Source organism: Mustela erminea, chromosome 1 (assembly GCF_009829155.1).
Source record: "Mustela erminea isolate mMusErm1 chromosome 1, mMusErm1.Pri, whole genome shotgun sequence".
NCBI classification, from domain to species: domain Eukaryota; kingdom Metazoa; phylum Chordata; class Mammalia; order Carnivora; family Mustelidae; genus Mustela; species Mustela erminea.
Genome location: NC_045614.1, coordinates 148172789 through 148196216, shown reverse-complemented (window position 1 = coordinate 148196216; position 23428 = coordinate 148172789). Strand labels below are relative to the sequence as shown.

General features: G+C 36.9%; 1 protein-coding gene across 1 annotated transcript in view; it reads right to left on the bottom strand.

The window, feature by feature from the left end:
* PLSCR4 (phospholipid scramblase 4) overlaps positions 1-20351 on the bottom strand; it is a 46918-nt gene extending 26567 nt beyond the window's left edge. The window contains 1 exon segment of the mRNA XM_032346460.1: positions 20269-20351. The gene's annotated coding sequence lies outside the window, so the exon portion shown is untranslated.
* Between the last annotated feature and the right edge of the window lie 3077 nt (positions 20352-23428).

Genomic DNA, 23428 nt, shown 5'->3' with positions numbered 1-23428 from the left:
GTTCTGCTACTGGGTTATCTGCTGTGTCATGGGCAGCATAATACACATTCTGGATCATGACAGACCACAGGACAACATACTTTACATACTTCACAGAACTGTTGTAAAGATTGACATGGTACATTCAGATAGCACTTTAATTTTTTAAAATTTTAATTTAATTTAATTTTAAAGAATTTATTTTATTTATTTGACAGAAAGGGAGAGCACAAGCAGGCAGAGAGGCAGGCAGAGGCAGAGGGAGAAGCAGACTCACTGCTTCTCTTTGAGCAGAGAGCCCCAAGTGGGGCTTGATCCCAAGACTCTGGGATCATGACCTGAGCCCAAAGGCAGACGCTTAATTGACTGAGCCACCAAGGTGTCCTCAACCCCCCATTGCACTTTTAAAACAGTGCCTGGCACAGAGCAAAACCTGAATAAGCACGCACTATTACTATAATTTCACCAGGTAAAATAAACCAGCTGGTAAAGAGACCAAGAATAAATGTCTGTCTTCAAGTGTCGCATAAAAAAGAGCTGTTTGCCGTTCAGCCATTTAACAGGCATCACTAAGCATCCCTGTGAAGACTTCATCCTGGGTTTCAAGCTGATATCAATAACTCCTCACTGTCTACCAGCAGTGAGTATCGTTGTAGCAGACATGATTTTAGAAGCGCAGTTGGTAATGAGTTTCAAACTGGAAAGAAATAGGAGAAAGAAAATGGAGGCATTGCTGGAGGGCTTTTTCCTATTCATAGCTAAATGAAAGACACATGAGTTAGAGCACTTCTTACATGTCTACAGGATTTGCTTTTAGATTTTAGTAGGAGTGATATTAATTATGTTATTCAGATGAATGGATTTATCTAGTAATGGACTTTAAAAATTGCAGACAATTATAGCTACATTAAAGATACCTCCTAAAAATTACATTACCTCTCCAAGATATAAATATTGAGGTTATTTTTTAAATTATTCTGCATTATGAAACACTGAGTATTTATATTAGTGTAGCACTTCATGGCATATTTTCAAATGAGATAATATATAGGTAATATTACATTTGGTTTATTTGAAAGCCTTGATGAAACTCTTAATAAATGTAAATGTTGGTATTTTTCAAGCACACTTTATAAACCTCTTATTTCACAAGAATCCATGCTAGGTAAATATAAGTTAATGTGCTAATAGTCCTAGGATTGTATACATGCCTTGCTTAAAAAATATCTATTAGGTAGGATTTTATTAATCTCTCATGTATTAATCATTTCTTCCATTTCCATAGGAAGCGATAGCTACTCTATTTCAGTGGTTACATGTAACTCAGTGTTACTGTATATGGAAGATTTTGTCTAGCCTTTGTCCCAGGCTCTGGGGAGAAACTTCTGAACCCTTGGAATTTTCCAAGTGATGGGAGTGTCTTTATTAATCATGGTGGGCCCTTGGATCACTCCTCAATTTATGCTAAGGAGATTCACAGGTTGGGGGCTGATCACGCCAAAAGATCACCATGTGAACTAAGAAGGTGATATTTTGGGGCACCTGGGTAGCTCAGTGGGTTGGGCCTCTGCTTCGCCCAGGTTATGATCTCAGGGTCCTGGGATCAAGCCCCACATTGGGCTCTCTGCTCAGCAGGGAGCTTGCTTCCCCCACCTCTCTGCCTGTCTCTCTGCCTACCTGTGATCTCTGTCTGTCAAATATATAAATAAAATCTTAAAAAAAAAAAAAAAGAGGGTGGTATTTTGAGCTATGTTATATTTTACTTATCTCTTAACCTCTGGGGAGATGAGAGTGGCTGGAGACTTAGTTCAACGACTTGGTTAAGAAGTCAAGTAACCATGCCTATGTAGTGAAACCCCAATAGAAACTCTGGCCAATGAAGCTTGAGTGAGCTTCTGGATTGTCAACACATCAGTATGTTGGGAAGGGAAGTTTTCTAACTCCACAGAAAAGAGGCATGAAAGTTTCAAATCTGAAACCCTACCAGATCTTACCCAACATGTCTCTTTTCTTGACTGGTCCTGATTTTAACATAATAAAACCTGCACTGTAAATGTAGTACTTAGAATTCTTTGAGTCGGGGCGCCTGGGTGGCTCAGTGGGTTAATGCCTCTGCCTTCCGCTCAGGTCATGATCCCAGGGTCCTAGGATCAAGCCCCAAATCGGGCTCTCTGCTCAGCGGGGAGCCTGCTTCCCTTCCTCTCTCTCTGTCTACTTGTGATCTCTGCCTGTCAAATAAATAAATAAAATCTTTAAAAAAAAAGAATTCTTTGAGTCATTCTAGTGAATGATCAAATCTGAGAGCATGATGAGAACCCCCACATTTGTAGCCAGTTGCTCAGAAGTGTGGGTGACCTGGGGATCCCTGAAACTTATGGCTGGTATCTTCAGTGGTGGCAGTCTTACTGGGGACTGAATCTTTAAACTTGTGGAGTCTGTGCTAATTTTGGGTGGTTAGTGCTTAGATTTTTGAAAGAGTTGCTAAACTATTACAAATAGAGATACAGATATATATTTCTCATCACAACAGTAAAACATCGTCATTTGTAAAACATCAGTGAGTATAAAGAAATGAACATAACATAAACCAACTTCCAAAAATAACTATTCTTAAAATATTGGTGTCCTGTGAGTGTATATGTGTGCATGACTTGTATATGTGTGAATGCATGGGGGGTTTTATAATAAATATTAGAAATACTGTGAACTAACAAATATATGTGTTTAAATGCACGGTACCAAACACAATCTTCACTTATTCAAACTATTGTTCACACCTTTCTAGTACTGTGACTAATATTATAAAATTTCCCTTTACATAAAGGTTGGTACACACACCTTATAATTAAATAATTTAAGAAGGATTTGTGTTCTATAGGTGAATGTTTTTACAACTTAGGGAACAGTCTGCCGAATTATTTTCTTTCTAGCAAGGCTCCTTCAGTTTAAACCCAAATCATGGGAGTGACCATCTCAGTGTTAATACATATTACCTCCCTTTAAACTTGGCCAATTTGCTAAGTGAAAAATTTCTTTTGTATTACCATGCTATTAAACACAATTCTTAATTCAATAAATATTAAAAATACTGTGTTTCCTCAAAGAGAAATTTTAACTGATATGGTGCCTTACAGATCTTAGAGAATCACTCATGTGAAAATATTACAAAATAGCAGGTACTCACACCTGTATGGAAGGAACTTTTATTTACGTATTCAAAAGGATTGTTGATTCTTCCTTTTTTAAGTGACCCTTTAAATATCTCTTGGTAATTAAAACATAAAACTTTTATTCACTTCTTTGAATGAGGCAAGACAAAGACAAATGGAAATTTGAAGGATGCCGAGAGAAAGAGCCCCCAAAATTGGAGGTTTAAAGGCAACAGGTGCATTGTGTTTCTATGTCGCTTGCTTATGGATTCTGGATTGAATATTAAAATAGCTCTACCCTTCTGAAAGAAAATCCAAATTAACACACATATTCAGGGGTTGCCTCTGGGAAATCACTGCTGGTGAACAGACTAATTCAAATCAGATTTGACTGGACCATCCAAAAATATGGCTGCTAAGTCTCCCTAAATCTTACACATTTAGAATTTAATTATATTTTTTGCAGTAAATTCACTAAACTTATTATGTGTTCCTTTGCTTTTTTTTACCTTTTAAAATCTCCCATTAATGGATGAAAAAGGCTGGGATGTCCAAGAACTGATTATTATTTTTATGGCTAATATACCAAATCAAAATCTGATTATTGATGATCTCTTTTTTCTTTAAATTGTATTTAATGAAACACTTTAAAGATCTCTTTACAGGCAGTATACAGATAGTAATTTCATAAAAAGCTTTATGAGAGGTACTATAACAGAGGTGGAAACTGAGGCACAGAAATGCTATTTGAAGTCTTTTCCCCAGGGTTGCACAGCCATTAAGAAGTACTGTCAGCAACTGGCCAGTAATCCAGTGCCCTCCAGGCTACAGCACGTTGCTGCTACACCCGTGCCTTCCTCTTATCCATAACTGCAGCCGCACCAGAACTCTTCTGGTGAACCCTACCTCTGCAGTAGGGTGGATGGAGTGTAGAAACAAGAGAAAAATAAATACAATCTAATGAGCTACTTTTCCCTGTTTCTGGTGATAGACAGTAGAATTAACAGGCAGAAACAACTATTTCAAATATGCTTCTTTTTGAATATGAAATTCATTTCATACATGGGTGGGTGTGGTCTTTGAAATGTTCTTACAGTAATGGTGATACATTTATATGAATCCATCTATTTTGGCTCAGCTAAAGTTTTGTGGATTATAAATACACTAATTCATATGTGTGATTACCAAGGATAATGTTAGCTATAAATGTGAAACTCCGTTTACTTACTTAACTGAATATGATAAGTGAAGAATTCATTTCGCACAAAAAATTCGGCAGTAAGATGTCTCATTACATAAATAAAGCCAAGGAAGATAATGCTCCCTGTGAAACTGGCGCAAGGGGAGATCATGTTTCTAAAAGGAAGTGCTGGGGTCTCAGCTATTCTACTGTGGCCCAAGAGACTCGATGGACCAAAAAGAAAACACTTTCTGTTTTGGAGGTGGTGCCATGTGGTGGAGAGTGAAGAAAAGCAGGTAGGCTAGTTGAGAGTGAGCCTCCTGGTAAGGAAGCTTAGAAAGAAAACAGAGAGAAAGTTAGCAGGAATCACAAGCATAAACAGTTTTGGAAAGACAAGGGCTTTAAAGAGGATTAAATTTTGGTGGAAGCCCTAACTAGAAGGTAAGTTTCCTAAAGGAAGAAATTTTTGCTTATATTAATTCCCTACATATTCTGGATCATGACAGATCACAGGGTAACATACTTTACATGCATCAGTTCCTCTGGATTAAAAAGAAAAGGCTGTTGTGTATTCTAAATAAATTTAGAATTAAATTAAATTTCTTTATGTAAGGGCTTTTTGAATGTTAGCTGATCCACATGGAGATAGTTCCCTTAATATGCACATTTTTGTCACCTTTGCATTAGTCTGTATTATTACATTGTTCTCATAAATTATAAAATGTAATTCTCTTGGCCACATACTACTTCTACAACCCTGCTACATAGAAACAACTGAAAATGGTAGGTTTTCATACTACTTACCTACACTGTATATATATATTGTATACTTACATCTATTTATATGTTATTTACATACTTAAATATATCATAATACTAAACCACAGAGCTCAAAATAAGCAAACCAGTCATGTTTCCAAATTCTCAAACAGATAAGCCATCATTACATTCCAGTAAAACAAACTGGAATGAGGCCAAATAGAAAACATGATTCTTTTTAATTGAAAAGTTTTTATACTTTTTAGAGGAAATTTAGGGTACTATTTAAAGAAGCAGTTAGCTGTAGAGAACTATGAGGTTACCACCGATTAATTAAGACCCCAAATAAACCAATATAATATATTTAAAACAGTTTCACTAGGTTACAATTTTAGATATCATTTACTAATTATCTAGGAGGTATCAGGAACTTTGTATATTTTGAGTGAAGTAGATATTATGATTTCCATTACATAGGTAAGGAAAGAGAATCTCAAGAGTTTAAATAACCTGTTCAAGGTCAGTTTTATGACCCGGGGAAACTATGGTTTCAAACACCCTCATCAGAGGCCAGACTACTTTTCTAAATCCCACTGAAAAGTGTCTCTCCTATCCCACCACCCTCACATTGCCTTCAAATTGCCCAACTCTCCTGCTACTACACTCTATAATATGAAAATAGGCCCTTCTACTGAGCTCCCTTTCACCTCCCATTTTATAAGGTTTGGGGAATATATGTAACATTTAGAAAGAAATTCTGAGCCCAGAGAAAAAAATTTGTAACAGATCACCTGTTTCAGTTCTGGGTAAGATCTAGTAAACCTATTGTACCCTATCTCTCCCAACGAATGCCATGAATTAGCCCAGACAGAAGGATTAGGCAGCTATTTGAAGACTCTAGAAATGCCATGCAAGAGCATGGGAGAAGGCCAAACCAGAATCAGGTTCCTAATCTTCTTCTGGTATCCCTGCCCTGACAGGTTTTAAGGCAGTCTAAAACACGGTAGGTACGGTAGGCACCGGGGCAGAGAAAACTCCAGAGGAAGCAGGGAGTAGGGGAATTCCTAAAGTTCAGAAAGAGAGAGTTTCTCAATATTTTTTCTTTTTCTCACTTTCTCATGTCCCAAATCCTGGAAATTCCACTGTGGAGAAAGGAGTGATTGTATCCAAGGAGGCTCAGAGATGCCTAGGGGAATCTTCCTCTGGATATAAGGAGCTGTGGTCCCAAAAGGATGGGGAGAAACTCTTCCCTTTGTTTCTTTTTTCTCTCTGTCCTCCTATAACTGGGTCTCGTATACAAATTCATTTGTGGGAAGTACACAGCAACAAAAAAGTAAATAAAACATTTTTTTTTTCTGGCCCAAGAATTGAAAAGGAGAGGCCCAGAAAGCTAATAAGGAGATTAGAGTGAAGAAGAAGCTTCAGAAAGTGTCCTAGTAAAGTTATTTATAAACTTCTGGGTTCATCCCTAAGTGATGCATGCATGAATCTGATCTTAACAAAAACTCTGAGAACTGAAGGGAGACCACAGTCCAGGTGTCAGAGTGGCTGCTGGACTGCAAAAGAGACTAAACAGCATGACCAATGTTTCATAAAAATGAAAACTGACATTCAAATCACAACATAAAGAAGTCTGGCAGAACCTATGGCCTGAACCCAAAGGAGTCAACTGCCTGACAAAACAATGAGAAAATCAATTTCCTGCATAGCTTCTAAATAAGACTCTGAATCTTTAAACATAATATTCAAAATACAATATCTAGGATACAGTACATATGTACAAAAGACCATAAAGGTCTCAAATCATGTGTTGAGAGCCACCACTAAAAGCACTACTCAAAAGGTATAATCCAGAACAAATAACAGATTCAATACTATAAAAAGACTGAATTGCTAAAAAAAAAAAAAAAAAAAGGCAGGAAATGAGACACAGAAGAATGAAAAAGAAAACAAGCAAGTATAAATTCAAACACAGCAATAGTTACATTAAATATAATGTACTAAACATATTGAAAAAGAGACATATATTATCAAAATCGATAAATGGATTTTTTTAAGTGATCCAATAACATGCTCTCTAAAAGAAATTTATTCAAATGTAATGATAAAATAGACTAAAAGGAAAAAGAAAAGACATATCAAGCAAACATGTAAAAGAAAGATGGAATGTTAAGACAAACTGAAAACAAGTAGCAGCTGAGTTTCCATCAGTAGATGAATGGATGGAGAAGATGTGGTAAGTGCGTGCATGCGTGCACATGTGCGCACACAGGTGTGGCACCAGAATATTATGCAGCCATAAAAAAGGATGAGCTCTTGCCATTTACAACAACATGGATGAACCTGGAAGGTATGATGCTAAGTGAAATATGTCAGACTGAGAAAAATGAAAACCATATGATTTCACTCATGTAAAATCTAAAAAACAGAACAAATTAATGAAAAGCAAAAATTATACTTATAAATACAGAGAACTGACGGCTGCCAGAGGGAAGGGGTTGGGGGGATGGGCATAAATGGGTGTGGTGGAGTGGGAAATACAGGCTTCCAGTCATGGAATGCATAGGTCACAGGAATAAAAGGTACAGCATAAGGATATATAGCCAGTGATACTGCAATAGAGGTGTATGGTGACAGACTGTTGCTACATTTTTGATGAGCATAACATAACTCATAGAGATGTTGAATCACTGTGCTGTACACCCAAAACTAGTGTAACACTGCGTGTTAATTATACTCAAATTAAAAAATTTAAAGAATATGTCTGACATAAATCCTACCCTAATAGGCATGGGTTAAACAATTCAATCAAAGGCAAAGATTGGCAGAATGGGTATAAAAGGAAAATAAAATGGCCCAACTATATGTAGTATATAAGAGGCACAGTTTAGATTTAAAAAAAAAAACACAGGTTGAAAGTAAATGAATCAAAAGGTAAATACCATGTGAGCAAGTGCTAACCCAAAAGTACAGTGGCTATCGACTTTAAGACAAAAACTATTACAGGAGACAAAGAAGGTATATCACACTAATAAAAAGATCAATTCACCAGGAAAATGGAACAATTATATATATATATATATATATATATATATGTGTGTGTGTGTGTGTGTGTGTGTGTGTGTGTGTACATAACAAGAGGGCCACAAAATACACAAGCAAAACTGGGCAGAAGGAAGAAATAGGCAATTCAACAACAATAGTTTGAGACTTCAATATCCCATTTTCAATAATGAATGGAGCAACTGGGCAGAAAATCAATAAGGAAACAGAAGACCTGAACATTTTTATGAACTAAATCTAATACTCATTGATAGAACACCGCATCCAACAATACCAGACTACATACTTCTCAAGTGTACATGGATCATTCTCCAAGAAAGATCATGCATCATTCCATGAAACAAACATCAATAACCCTTAAAAAACTGAAATCATATAAAATCTTCTCTGAAAACAATGACATTAAATTTAGAAATCAAAAACAGAACAAAATTTGGCAAGTTCATAATACATGGGAATTAAACAATACGCTTCTCAATAAGCAACAAATTAGCAAAAAATTCACAAGGAAAATTAGAAAATGCCTTGAGATCAATGAAAATGAAAATACAAAATGCCAAAAACTTATAAAATGCAGCTAGCTCCATGCTTAGACCCAAATTTATACTAGTTAATGCACATGTTTTTAAAACAATGGCTCTCAAATCAATAACCCAATCTTCCACTTTAAGAAAATAAAAAACAATTAACAGATTAAAACCAAAAGAAGCAGAAGGAAAAGAAATAGTAAAAATTCAAGTAGAAAGAAAAAAATAGAAAATAGAAATAAAAGTGAACAAAAACCATTTTTGCTTTGAGAAGATCAACAACACTGACTTTTAGCTGAACTAATGAATAAAAAAAGAGAGAAGACTCAAATTACTAAAATCATAAACAAAAGGAGGCATATTGCTGTCAACTATACAGTGAAAAAAGGAATTATAAAAAAATAATATGGGGTGCCTGGGTTGCTCAGTGGGTTAAGCCTCTGCCTTCAGATCAGATCATCATCTCAGGGTCCTGGGATTAAGCCCCACATTGGGCTCTCTGCTCAGCGGGGAGCCTGCTTCCCTCTCTCTCTCTCTGCCTGCCTCTCTACCTACTTGTGATCTCTCTCTCTTTGTCAAATAAACAAAATCTTAAAAAAAAAAAATTCTAAAAAAAAAGAAATAATATGAACTACCACATATCAAAAACTTAAATACACTAGATAAAATGGACAAATTATTAGAGATATAATCTACCAAAACTAATTGAAGAAGAAAAAGAAAATCTGAGTAGAATCATAACAAGAGATTGAATTAGTAATCAAATTCCCACAGAGATCTCAGGCACAGATTCACTTTGGTGAATTCTACCAAATGCTTAATAAGAAATACTAATCCTTCATAAACTCTTCTTAAAAAATAAAAGTGAACATATCCCAGCTCATTCTACGAGTCACTATGACCATGATATCAAAATCAAAGACCTCACAAGAAAAGAAAGCTACACTAAAATCCCTTATGACTATAGATATAAAAATTCTCAACACTAGGAAACTGAATACTGCAACATATAAAAAGATGTCTATACCATGACCAAGTGGGAGTTATAACAGTAATAAGACACTGGTTTAACATACAAAAATCAAGGAATGTTTAAATAATAAAAAATAAAAAACAACACAATCAGCTCAATAGATACAGAAAAGTATTTGACAGAATTCAGTACCTTTTCATTACCAAACAAACAAACAAACAAACAAACACACACCACCAGTGGACAACCTAGAAATGGAATGAACCTTCTTTAATCTGATAAAAAGCATCTATTAAATGTCTCATGATTAAGATTATACTCCATGGAGAAAGACTGAATGTGCTCTCCCTAAGACCAAAGAATAAGACTGGAACGTCCACTATCACCTCTTTAATTCAACTGTACCAGAACTTCTTTTAAAGGTTTTATTTATTTGGGAAAAAGAGAGAGAGAGAGAGAGAGGCACAAGTAGGGTTGGGGGTGCAGACAGAGAGGGAGAAGTAGACTTCTCACTGAGCAGGGAGCCTGGACACAGGGCTCCAACCCAAAAACCACAGGATCATGACCTGAGTGGAAGGCAGATGCTTAACTGACTTAACTGACTGAGGTACACAAGTGCCCCTGTACTAGAACTTCTAGCCAGTTAGGTTAGAAAAAAATAGTAACAAAAGGTATTGAGATTAGTAATGAAGAAAGTGACAGGTCTTACACATAGACATTCGCAAGGAACTGCTAAAAATTATTAGAACAAATAAACAAGTTCAACAATGTGGCAGGACATAAAATCAATATGCAAAAATCAGATGTCTTCTATACACTGGCAATGAATCAAACAAATAAACCAATTCCATTTACAAAAGTATTAAAAAATAACATATGCAGGAATAAAATCAATGAAAAAGTATAATATCTGTGTATTGAAAACTAAAAAATAATGTTGAAATAAATCAAATAAGATTTAAATAAAAGTACACAGTTGAGATGACAATACTCCACACTTCAACTATACATTTAACATAATCTCTATCAAAATCAAAGTTGCCTTTTTTAAGGAATTGACAAGCTAAACATAAAATTCATAACAAACAAAAGACAACAATAACAAGCCAAAATAATCTTAAAAACAAAGAACAAAGATGGAGGATTCACACTTCTTGATTTTAAAACTTACTACAGTTTTTCCAAAGAGACATCCAGAGGGTCAAGATACATGAAAAGATGCTCAACATCACCCATGAGCAAGGAAATACAAATCGAAACCGCAATAGATACCACCTCACTCCTGTCAGAACGGCTGAAATTAGCACAGGAAGCAACAGATGCTGATGAGGATGTAGAGAAAGGGGAACCCTCTTTCACTGTTGGTGGAAATGTGAACTGGTGCAGCCACTCTGGACAGTGTGGAGGATCCTCAAAAAGTTAAAAATAATGCTACCCTATGACCCAGCAACGGCACTACTATTTACCCAAAGGATACAAAAATACTGATTTGAAGGGGCACCACATGCACCCTGATATTTATAGCAGCATTATTAACAATGGCTGAATTATGGAAAGAGTCCAAATATCCATTGACTGATGAATGGATAAAGAAGGTGTGGCATGTATGTATGTATGTATGTGTGTGTGTGTGTGTGTGTGTGTATATAATTACTCAGCCATCAAAAAATGAAATCTTGCATTTACAATGATGTGGATGGAACTAGACTGTATCACACTAAGCAAAATAAGTCAGTTAGAGAAAGACAAATATCGTATGATTTCACTCATATGTAGAATTTAAGAAATAAAAAAGAGGAAGGGGAAAAAAGAGAGAGGGAAGCAAATCATAAGAGACTCTTAACTAGGGGCGCCTGGGTGGCTCAGTGGGTTAAGCCTCTGCCTTCGGTTCAGGTCATGATCTCAGGGTCCTGGGATCAAGTCCGGTGTTGGACTCTCTGCTTGGCAGGTAGCCTGCTTCCTCCTCTCTCTCTCTGCCTGCCTCTCTGCCTACTTGTGATCTCTCTGTCAAAAAAATAAATAAATAAAATCTTTAAAAAAAAAAAGAGACTCTTAACTACAGAGAACAAACTGAGGGTTGATGGACAGGAGGTAGGCAGGGAATGGGCTAAATGGGTGATGAGTATTAAGGAGGGCACTTGTGTTGAGCACTGTGTGTTATATGTAAGTGAAGAATCACTAAATTCTACTCCTGAAACCAATATTACACTGTATGTTAACAAAATGGAATTTAAATAAAAATCTGAAAAAAAACATTAAAATCAAATAAATAAATAAATAAATAAATAAAGATTACTACAAAGCTACAGTAATCCAAATAGTGTGATACTGGCCTATGTTAGACATGCACACCAGTGAAACAGAATTGGATGCCAAGACTATTCAATGAGGAAGGAATAGTCTTTTCAACAAACTGCTGGGAAAACTGTGTATCTATATAGAAAGAATGGATTTGGACCCCTACAACATCCCATACAAAATAATTAAGTGAAAATGGACCATAAAACTAAGAAATTTTAGAAGAAAAATGGGAGCACATCATCATCACTTTGGGTTAGGCAATGGTTTCACAGATATAACACCAACAGCACAGGCAGCAGCAAGAAAGAAATAAGTAAACTGGACTTTCAACAAAATTTTAAAAGTTTATAGTTCAAAGAATACCATCAGGAAAATAAAAAAAAATAATCCACGGAATGAGATAAAATATTTGTATATCTGATAAGGGACTTTTATCTAGGATATAGGGAGAACACTCAGAACTCAATTAATAAAGACAAATAACCCAACTAAAAATAGGATTTGGATACTTTTCCAGGGAAGATGCATGTATGTCAATAAGGACATAAGAAGATCCTCAACATCATTAGCCATCAAAGGCATGCAAATCAAAACTATCATCAACTTTTCACATATACTATGATAGCTATAATCAAAAAGACAGACAATAACAAGTATCAGCAAATATGGGGAGATACTGGAAAATCCTCATTCACTGATGGGGGAAATGCAAAATGGTGCAGTTGCTCCAGAAAACAGTCTGGCAGTTCCTTGAAAGATTAAACACAGAGTTTAATATGGTTAATACAGTTAAACATATGATAGCAATTCTATTCCTAGATACATACTGAAGAGAAATAAAAACAAACATTTTCACAAAATGTGCACATAGCAGCATTATTTGAAATAGCCCCCAAATGGAAACAACCCCAAAGTCCATAAACTGTTGAAGGGATGAACTTTGTAAAGTGGTATATCCTTACAATGGGATATTGTTCAGCTGTAAATGGTAATAAAGTCTAATACATACAACTTGAATGAACCTTGAAAACATTAACCGAGTAAAAGTCCGTCACAAAACACCACATACTGTCTGATTCCTTTTACATGAACTGTCCGGAATAGCAAGTCTATAAAGACAGAAAGGAGATTAGTGGTTCCAAGGGGCTGGAGGAATAGTGACAGGAATGCGGAGTGACTGCTATTGGGCATGAGTTTCTTTCTGGAATCATGAAAATCTTCTAATATTAGACTGTGGTGAGGGCTGTGAAACTCCGTTGAGTACAGTAAAAAGCAAGAAACTTCAGGTAAGTGAATTGTATGATACGTAAACTATATCTCAGTAAGGTTAATAAAAGAAAAATAGCTGATTAATATCCCGCAAGTAGATTTCGGAGCAAATAAAATTATCAGAGGTCCAGCATTTAAAAGTAGGAGTCAAACCAACAAGATACAGTGATCCTAAACATCACTGCACCTGATAATACGGCTTCAAAATCCATGAAGCTAACACTGACAGCACTGAAAGGAGAAACAGACAAGTCTCTAGTTATCGCAGGAGACTTGAACACTTAGTTCCTTCTTCAGTAATCTAGAGCATCAGTGGAGAGATAATCAGCAATGATACTGAAGAGCTAAAATATCAACCAACAGCAATATTGATAGAATACTCCACTCAACCACATCAGAATACCCGTTCTCTTCAACACATAGAAACTTCACCCAGAAAGACTATATTCTGGGTCATAAAACAAACCTTTAAAAATTACAAAGAATTTTTAAAAAAAATTACAAGGTGGGAGCACCTGGGTGGCTCTGTGGGTTAAACCTCTGCCTTTGGCTCAGGTAATGATGTCAGGGTCCTGGGATCGAGCCCCGCATCAGACTCTCTGCTTAGCGGGGAACCTGCTGCCCCTTCTCCTTCTGCCTGCCTCTCTGCCTACTTGTGATCTCTTTCTGTCAAATAAATAAATAAAATCTTAAAAAAAAAAATTACAAGGCACCTAAGTGGCTCATTTGGTTAAGTGGTTGCCTTCGACTCAGGTCATGATCTCAGGGTCCTGGGATCAAGATCCATTGTGGGCTCTGCGCTCAGCAGGGAGTCTGCTTCTCGCTCATCCTCTGCCCCTTTCCCCCACTCTGCAGCGTGTGCTCGCTCACCCTCTCTCAAATAAGTTAAATCTTTAAAAAAAATTACAAAAGATTAAAATCAATCAAAGTGTGTTTTCTGACGAAACTATAATGTAGCCGGAAATCACTAACTGAAGAGTAATGGCAAAATTTCCAACCGCTTAGAAATAAAAACAATATACTTCTAAATAATCCATACTAAAAAAAGACATCTCAAGGGAAATAAGAAAATATTTCGAACTGAATGATAAAAATAGGTCATGAATGTGGTGAACTCCCAGAAGTATATATATTTTCCAAGGATTTTATAAACTGAAAGTTATTCATATAGCAATTTCCCCAAAGAACAACCTCATGTGTGGGTTTCAACTACAGTTAATACAACTTCCTCAGGTAGCTGAAATACTACTGATATCATATTTTATTATCTACTTGAAAACTGATTGATTTACATTTACATTTGGAGAATGTAAATGTAAATCTTCACTTCACAATATTAACAATTTCCTTCTCCCCTTAAAAATGTGATTGTCCCATGGTAAATTTATCAAAGTCAATAGCTTTCTGGGATTTAGCTATTGCAATGATCATATATTAGATTCTGTGTGGGGTCAATTCTTCTCACAATAATGAAATATTCTGTAAAAACACTGCATACATAGGTTAAGGACTTTCCACATGTATCACAATGCAAACAGTATCCTGAATACAGCAAAATCCACCTCATCGTGCCTCAATAAAGTCATCACCTGTTTAAAAATATCTTATTATCCTTCCTTGGATAAAGGCCTAACACTGCCATCAGAAAGAAAAAAAAATTAAGTAAAGGGATAAAATACATTTCTACTGGGAATATTTAATTATTCAAATATAGAAACATAGTATGCATATGCACATATTACAAACAACTAAGAAAATGATTCCAAAAATCTGGGACATAATCAAATTTGCAGATCTTTTATTTCTTTTCTACTGGGAAAACTTTTCAAAACTTTTATGAGCATATAAACCTCCAACATTAAAACAGTACAAAAACAACTAAGATAATAAAATTGAAATAAAATTAACACTTTCTACGGCTGAATACAATAGTGGTGTTTTATGCAGATTTTTTTAGCTGGATTGAGTTGCTAAGGGTATTTTTAAAGTAAATATTCTTTGATTATGACATTAAATAAAGTTTTTTTAACCTTTGCTAAAATGCAACTCAAAGTTACTTGACATAGTAGAAATTTTTAAGATTATAGGATATGCAATTTTCCTACAAAAACTTTCCAAATACTAACTCATCATTTGATGTTAACATTTCCAAAATAAATGTAGAGTTTCTCTGCCTTCTTAATCCAATATTAACAAGATTTAAGAAGGTCAAATTTGCTAACTATGTTATTAAATAATATGGTCCAGTTTGTTCTCGTGAATGTAAATACTACAAAATTTTCATCACTTTGAAACTGAAAAAACTATGCAAATATTTTGTAAAGAGAACTTTAGTCACATAGAACACATAAAAATAAAAATGTGCTAGGTATATAAGCATGAAGTTTTGAGCAAACTGATTTCCAAAGTTCCTTCCCACACAAAAATCTGTAGTTTAGCAATCAAGTACAATATTCTCAAGGAGGAAGGAGGGGGTGGTGCTTGTGTGGCTTAGAGGGTTAAGCATCTGCCTTTGGCTCAAGTCATGATTTCAGGGTCCTGGGGAGGAGCCCTGCATTGGGCTCTCTGCTCAGTGGGGAGTCTGCTGCTCTCTCCGTACTCTCCTTCTCTTTCTCTCAAATAAATAAATAAAATCTTAAAAAAAAAAAAAGGAGTAATGAGGTGTTTAAGAAATTTGGAACCATTCCAAATATGCCATATAGCATATCAGACCAGGTGATGCTGACATTGCTAATTTAGTATCACACTCTGAGAACCAAAAAGCTAGGGGACTTCTTTCTCTAAGAAGGCTTGAAACCTATGAGGCTTGAAACCACTTCCCAAGTGATTCTGATATATCCCTCACCACACTTCCACCCATCTATAACTACAGATCTATGCCCTCTCTTTCCCAAGTAAAAATCCATCTTCGAAAGGAATCATATCTTAATAAACTAAATTAAATCTTCAATTTACTAATGCAATACATATCTAAATTTTTTCTCAAACCTCATTGGTAAACCTAAGTAAATCTCTTCTGAAGTTCAAAAGAAATCCAAAATACGCTGTAAAACTTTTAAGTGATACATTCTCCTCCTTCTATAAGGAATCTAATCTAATAGATTTTATAATCTGAACTGAAAAAGAATAAAAATAAAACTGACAACATACTCTCTTGTAATGTATCTGTAACTATTTAGTTCACCAAAGTTGAAATGTTTTACACACACTTCCAAGTATTTATAGACTTTAAGCCAAAATCTTGGCTCTTGTAAGTATGTATAATTGTGTTGATTAATTTTTTGGGTTTCTTAGTTACTAGGGAACTGGATAGTTGAGTGGGCTCAACATGAATGAATTTAAGTCCAATGACTGTGAAGAATTTAGTCACTTTCTGTTCCACACCGTGGCAACTTAATAGGTTGCTGTCACACAGCTAGAGTTAAAAAACTATCCTACTCAAAAAGCTACTACGGAGGCATTTACTTCTTTTTTTTTTTTTTTTAAAGATTTTATTTATTTATTTGACAGAGAGAGATCACAAGTAGGCAGAGAGGCAGGCAGAGAGAGAGAGAGGAGGAAGCAGGCTCCCCGCTGAGCAGAGAGCCCGATGCGGGACTCGATCCCAGGACCCTGAGATCATGACCTGAGCCGAAGGCAGCGGCTTAACCCACTGAGCCACCCAGGCGCCCGGGAGGCATTTACTTCTTGTAGTCCAATTTTATTTTTCCTTTTAAGCATCTGTCTCTCATCCTGAAGTACTGTAAAGGTTAATTTTCATTTTAGTACACTGCTGCTGAAATACATAACGAACATGAACACTCCTGCATTTTTTTGTTTGTAAGAAAGTCAACAGGCTGTGAAATCCCTCAGGCAAAAGTTTTCAGTTGTGTGTCTCTAAGAAACATCATAGCACTCAATATTTTTTTTTAAAGATTTTATTTATTTATTTGTCAGAGAGAGAGATAGAGAGTACAAGCAAGCAGTGTGGCAGGCAGAGGCAGAGAGAGAAGCAGGCTCCCCACTGCAAGGAGCCGGATGTGGGACTCAATCCCAGGACCCTGGGATCAAGACCAGAGCCGAAGGCAGTGGCTTAACCGACTGAGCCACCCAGGCATCCCCATAGTACTCAATATTAAGGAAGGAGATAAAGGAAGAGATTTTTCAAAGGCAGAAGCTGAAAGAGGACATTCAAAAATAAAGTAAATAAAGAGAACAATATGGAAAGCTTTATGAAAGAAAATATATTTTTTCTACATTGAATGACAACTAATATATCCAGAAAGGAATTATTCTATATAAATTACTATACACTTCCAGGATCTTTATTATTTATTACTTTATTATTTTTCCCATTATAACAACATCACTTTTCCCTTAGACACATATATATTATAGAAGAACATGGAAACACATAATATAATTTAGTCTAGTTCTACATTATTTACAAAAATGTTGTTACTGTATATATTCTATTTTTATATATACTGTTTCAGCTTGTTTTTTGTGTTCTAATGTATATTAAAATTTGGACATATTTTCACTTTAGAACATTTAGAGCTATCAAATGTTTTAAACTATACATTAAACCACCTTTGGATGTACCACAAATTATGTAACCAAATCCCAACCAATGGTTATGAAACTGTTTCCAAGTTCTCTGTATTACCAACAATACTACTGCGAACATCTTTGACAAAAATTTTTACTTGCATGCTTAAGAGAATGATAAATTCCAGTAACTGAGTATTTGTAAAGTTTAATAGTTATTTACCATAAAAAAGCTTTATCAACACATTTCCACTGAGAGTTTGTTAGACTGTATTTGTCTTATCACATTATCCACAATACTGAATATTATCAGACTTTCAAAATCAGTAACATACACAAAAACTCCTACTTTAATTGCACTTGGGATAATTAACCTGGCTAATGCTTCCCATTTGCATTTCTCTTGCTTTGAACTGACTCTTTATGTCCTCAAATTGACTGTTGATTTTAAAAATCTTGATTAGAGTTCTAGGCATACTAATATAATTGGCTCTTTTTCTGTTAACAATTCCCCTATTTGTATGTTTTCTGAATAAGAACTGTTAGTAAGCATGTTCCTAAATAGGCTGTAGGTTTTTTTTATCAACCTCATCACCCACATGCCAAATTCACAAATACTCACTTAGGTTTTCCTCTTTTACTTTCAGGTTTCAAACCTTTAGATTAAAATTAATAAATCATCTAGATTACATTTGTGTACTAAGAGTAAGAAAGTTCCAGTTCTAGTATTAGTTTTCTCAAATAAATACCTGATTATTTAAGCATGATCGATTACATGTCATTTCTTCCCCACCACATGATTTGAAATGTTTATACAAGATGGGATTGGGAGGGAGACAAACCCTAAGAGACTCTTAATCTCAGAAAACCAACTGAGGGTTGCTGGGAAGTAGGGGAGAGGGATCGGGTGGTTGGGTGATGGTCACTGGGAAGGGGATGTGCTATGGTGAGTGCTGTGAAATGTGTAAGACTGATGAGTCACAAACCTGTACCCCTGGAGCAAACAACACATTATATGTTTGTTTTTTTTTTTTTTTTTTTTTAAAGATTTTATTTATTTATTTGACAGAGAGATATCACAAGCAGATGAAGAGGCAGGCAGAGAGAGAGAGAGAGAGAAGCAGGCTCCCTGCTGAGCAGAGAGCCCGATACGGGACTCGATCCCAGGACCCTGAGATCATGACCTGAGCCAAAGGCAGTGGCTTAACCCACTGAGCCACCCAGGTGTCCCAACACATTATATGTTAATAAAAATAATTAAAAAAAATAAAATGTATGTTTATAAAATGACAGCATTCCTTTATTCTTAAATCTATCTCTTCAGTTTCATTGTCTTGTCTGTTCTATTCCTTATTCCATTGTCTTTTAATCACTATACCTTGATAATACCCTTTATTATGTAGTAAAACATACTACTGTTTTTCCACATGGGCTTAACAGTTGACTTAGAAACAAAAAAAATTCAATTAGGAATCTATTCAATTTATATATTCTCTTAAAGAATTATATCTTTAGAAAACTATATTTTATTGCATTTTTACTTACACATTCATTGTATTTTCACCATCTAGTTTGACCTTTTTTAAAATAAGTTTTCAATTTCATGTTGTTTCAGGATAAATTGAATGTTCTATTTTGTTCAATTGTACTTTTTTAATGTAACATCTATTGATATCTGTTAGATGCAACTGGGCACTTCACTGAATTCTTTTTCTAGGATATTTTTAATTGCTTCCTACAGACATTCAAGATACATAAACACATTATGTGTAAAAAGAGGTAACTTAGTTTCTTTTTTTCCTAGTCAGAATGTTAATGTGTTCCCTTGCCTGATACCACTGCCCTATACAATTAACAACAACATCACAGAATGTCATGAAGGGCATTCTTGGCTTTTCCAATCTAATGGAAATGACGCTAGTATTTCAAAATTAACCAAGACCATGGAGTAAAATATTAAATTCATACTTTTTAAAAAACATTTTTAAAAACTTTTTATTTATTTGAGAGAGGGAGAGATCACAAGTAGGCAGAGAGGCAGGCAGAGAGAGAAAGGGAAGCAGGCTCCCCGCTGAGCTGAGAGCCGGATGCGGGGCTCGATCCCAAGTCCCTAAGATCATGACCTGAGCTGAAGGCAGAAGCTTAACCCACTAAGCCACCCAGGCGCCCCAAATTCATACTCTTAAGTAGGTGGGAAATCAATCTTAATGCCTAATAGCTTCACCTGTACTCGTTTTGGTAGCTACATTTTATACATAGAATAAAGTATAGAATAAAGAACTCAACTGAACTGTAGATCCTAAGATAAAAATACCGGAAAATAAATGAAAGGAAAATCCAAGTCTTGAAACACAAACGTTTAATTTTTACAGAAACATCATAAGTACACCCCTGAATAAATTACACCTCCCCAGTTTGTCTGCATTTTTAAAATGAGAGCAGGGTTCTCTCCTGTAACCCCCGCCCCCCCGGCCGCCAAATTCGTAAAGTAACCGCAAACGCTCTTACCTGCGAATCCACCTGGAGGGACGCTCTTACCTGCGAATCCACCTGGAGGGAGTACCTGAGTGCAGCGCCAAGGGAATGTCTGCGAAAGACGCAAGGGGAGTCGGATCAGGCAGGACCCGGCCTGCGGGACAGAGACCCTCCAGTGGCGAGGGCGGCCCCCAGCAACGCGCTAGAAAGGAGACCCGGAGGGCTGGGAAGCGCAGCCAACTCTTCCAGAGCGCATTTTTGCTTTTGCAGAACGATCTTTCCAACAGCTGTCATTCCGGCGCCGCAGGCGCTCACGTCCAGGGGGCCCCGACCCCCAACCCACGGCTGGAAAGAGGCTCTGTCTGTCCAGCCGCGTCTCCCGGCAGACGCGCGCCTGGAGCCCCGCAACTCCCGCACCACCTGAGGATGCACCGCGCGGCGCAGGGGGCGGCCAAGCACTACTAGCCCAGGACGCCGCGCGCCCCCGCATCCGCCAGCCCCGACCTCCCCTCACCACCTAGGCGGCCCTCCAGCCTCCCGGATCCCGTTCTTCGTCCGCCCCCGGCTCCACTCACCGCGGGCCCGATGCCCTCTCCGCACCCGCGACGCCAGGCCCCGGGGTCTAACTTTCCTGGCGGAGCGGAGTAGAGAGGAGGGACAGGGGAGGAGAGAAGGAAGAGGAGGACGTTTCAAATGGAAAACAAACGAGGGCCCCGAGGGGCGGGGGCGGTGCGGGGCTCAGGGGCGTGGTCCCGGCTCGCCCGGACCCTCCCCCGGGGCGAGTGGCCGCGCGGACCTCGGACCCCAGCCCCCGCGCTTGGCCCTCGGCCGCCGCGGGTCGGTTGTCCGGGAGGCGCGGAGCGCCACGGCTGTAGGCGTCCAAATGGGAAAGGACGGAGAGGGGGACACGGAGAGAAAAGTTGTCAGAGCTCTAGTGTGAGGTGAAGAGAGAGGTAAGAGCCTGTCGCCGTTTGCCTCTAATCAGGGAGGCAGGTTCCGTAGCCTGTGACAGAGATTACTGTGCGCGGAAAGAAAGCGAAGAAACCACTGTTTCGCAAGAGCTCGGTTAATTTGCATCTGCTCCCACCCCTCAGACCCTTGGCTTGGAGAATTGGCCTTGGCAATGCAGTGCTCCTGGAAACACTCGGGCGCGGGCCCAGGCATTCTGTTTGCTTTTCCACAGGGCTGGAGGAGGCCGATTTGATGTTGGAGGGAGGGAATCCAGGAAAAAGAGAAAGGGAGAAGTGTTGCCTAGTTTTTTGACCTTGGTAGAAAACTGTCATTCGTTAATACCATTGTTGAGCACAAATGCTCCCCCCCCCAAACTCCTGGGGTTCAGCTAGGGTGGTCCATGGGGAGAGGCACAGTCCACTGACTGGAGCTGGGGGAGTCTAAAAAGGTCCCTGACGTTATAAAAAAAAAAAAAATCAGAGCTGGGCAGAAATAAATTAGATGAAGCTCTGAAGAGGACTTGGCGGTGCTCCACTATGGGAATAGTTTGGATATGGGAAGGCATATGGGAATGGAGTTCTGGAATTTTCCATTTTTCTTTGTATGTATGCTATTTGTTAGTATGAATGTAAGAATAGGTTTTAAAAATTCATATTGTATTTCTCAGTAACAATTGCATTGCATACAGAAAGAAAGAAAGTTATATGGAAAGCATAAAAAGAAGCTGGTGCCAAAACTGCAGCAAAATAATAATACTCTTTATTAGCTTTGTTCTGAATTCATGAATGATCAGGAGATTGAGCTTTTGAATGCAAACATTCACAATGGCCACATGAAAGACGGCAAAAAATTCAAAAGCAAAACATGTCTTGTGAAACATACTGCTTTGAGGGGGACAGGAAAAGACATTAATGGCAGTGCCTCTTATGCCCAAATCAGAAGTTTTGAGGGAATAAAAATGACTCAAACCCATGTCTTTCTGAGATTCCTGATCTGATGACATTTCTACTTGAATAATTCAAGGGATGACAAATTCATTATTTCTTTGTACTAGTCCTATTTTAGTTGCTTTGCTTCTTAGCTACATCTCTTTGTATTTTGTTTTTACTGGGTGTGCTTACATTACCACAGTCTGCTTAGAGTTAATACTGTATTCATATAAAATGAAAAGATTTGCAACAGGACTTTTTGGTTCCTCAGTACTATGTGCCATTGCTCTCATGCTTTACATGCATTCAAATTATAAACTACGTAGTAAAATGTTTTGATAAAGCAGTTGGTTGTCTTTTACAGATATTAAGAGAAGAAAAAAGGTAACTTTTATATTTACCCCCATATACATAATTGTTGCTCTTCATTTTTTCTTGTAGATACTTATCTCACTTCACTTCAGTCTGGAGAATTTCCTTTAGTATTTCTTTTGGTCCAGAACAGCTACAGATAAATTCTCTTCGCTTTTTAAATCTAAAAATATTTTTATTTTATATGCATTTTAATGATAACTTCACTGGATATAGAATTTTGGGTGCACAGATTTTTTTTTCTTTCTCTATAGTTTTAACTTCTATTTTTATCTGATGGGATTCATGTTATTGATTCTGAGATAAAATTTTTTAGCTTTGGTTTTCTGTGGTTAGTTTATGATGTGCGGTTTTCTTTGTATTTCTCCTACTTAGAGTCCTCTATGTGTCATAGATATGTATGTTGATCATGGTAAACTTTCAACCACTATTTTTAAATTACTTCCCTAGCCCATTCTTGCTCTTTCCTTTCCTTCTATGAATCCAATTAAATGTTTGTTAGACTACTTAATGTTGCCTCATAGATCACCAAGACTTTGCTTACTTTTTTCTAATTTTTTTCTCTTTAGGTTGAATAATTTCTGTGGATCGCTCTTCATAATATACTGGGCTTATTTCAATCTGCCGTTAGGCCCATTACCAATATTACACTTTCAACTCTAGTATTTCTGTTTTGTTCTTTTTCACAGCTTCTGTTACCTGTTGAGATCGCATACCTGTTCATTCATGTTGACCATCATTTTCTTTATATTATTAAGCATATTTATAATACCTGCTTTCTACCCTGTTCCAATATGTGATTCACCTTGGGATCTGTTTCTGTAGGTTGTTTTGTTTTGTTTTGTTTTGTTTTGACAGAGCACAGTCACCCACAATTTTCTGTTTCTTAGGATATATATTAATTTTGTATTGTGTATAAGATGTTAAGGATAATATATTACAGAGTTTCTGATTTTTGTCTTCTTCCTCTG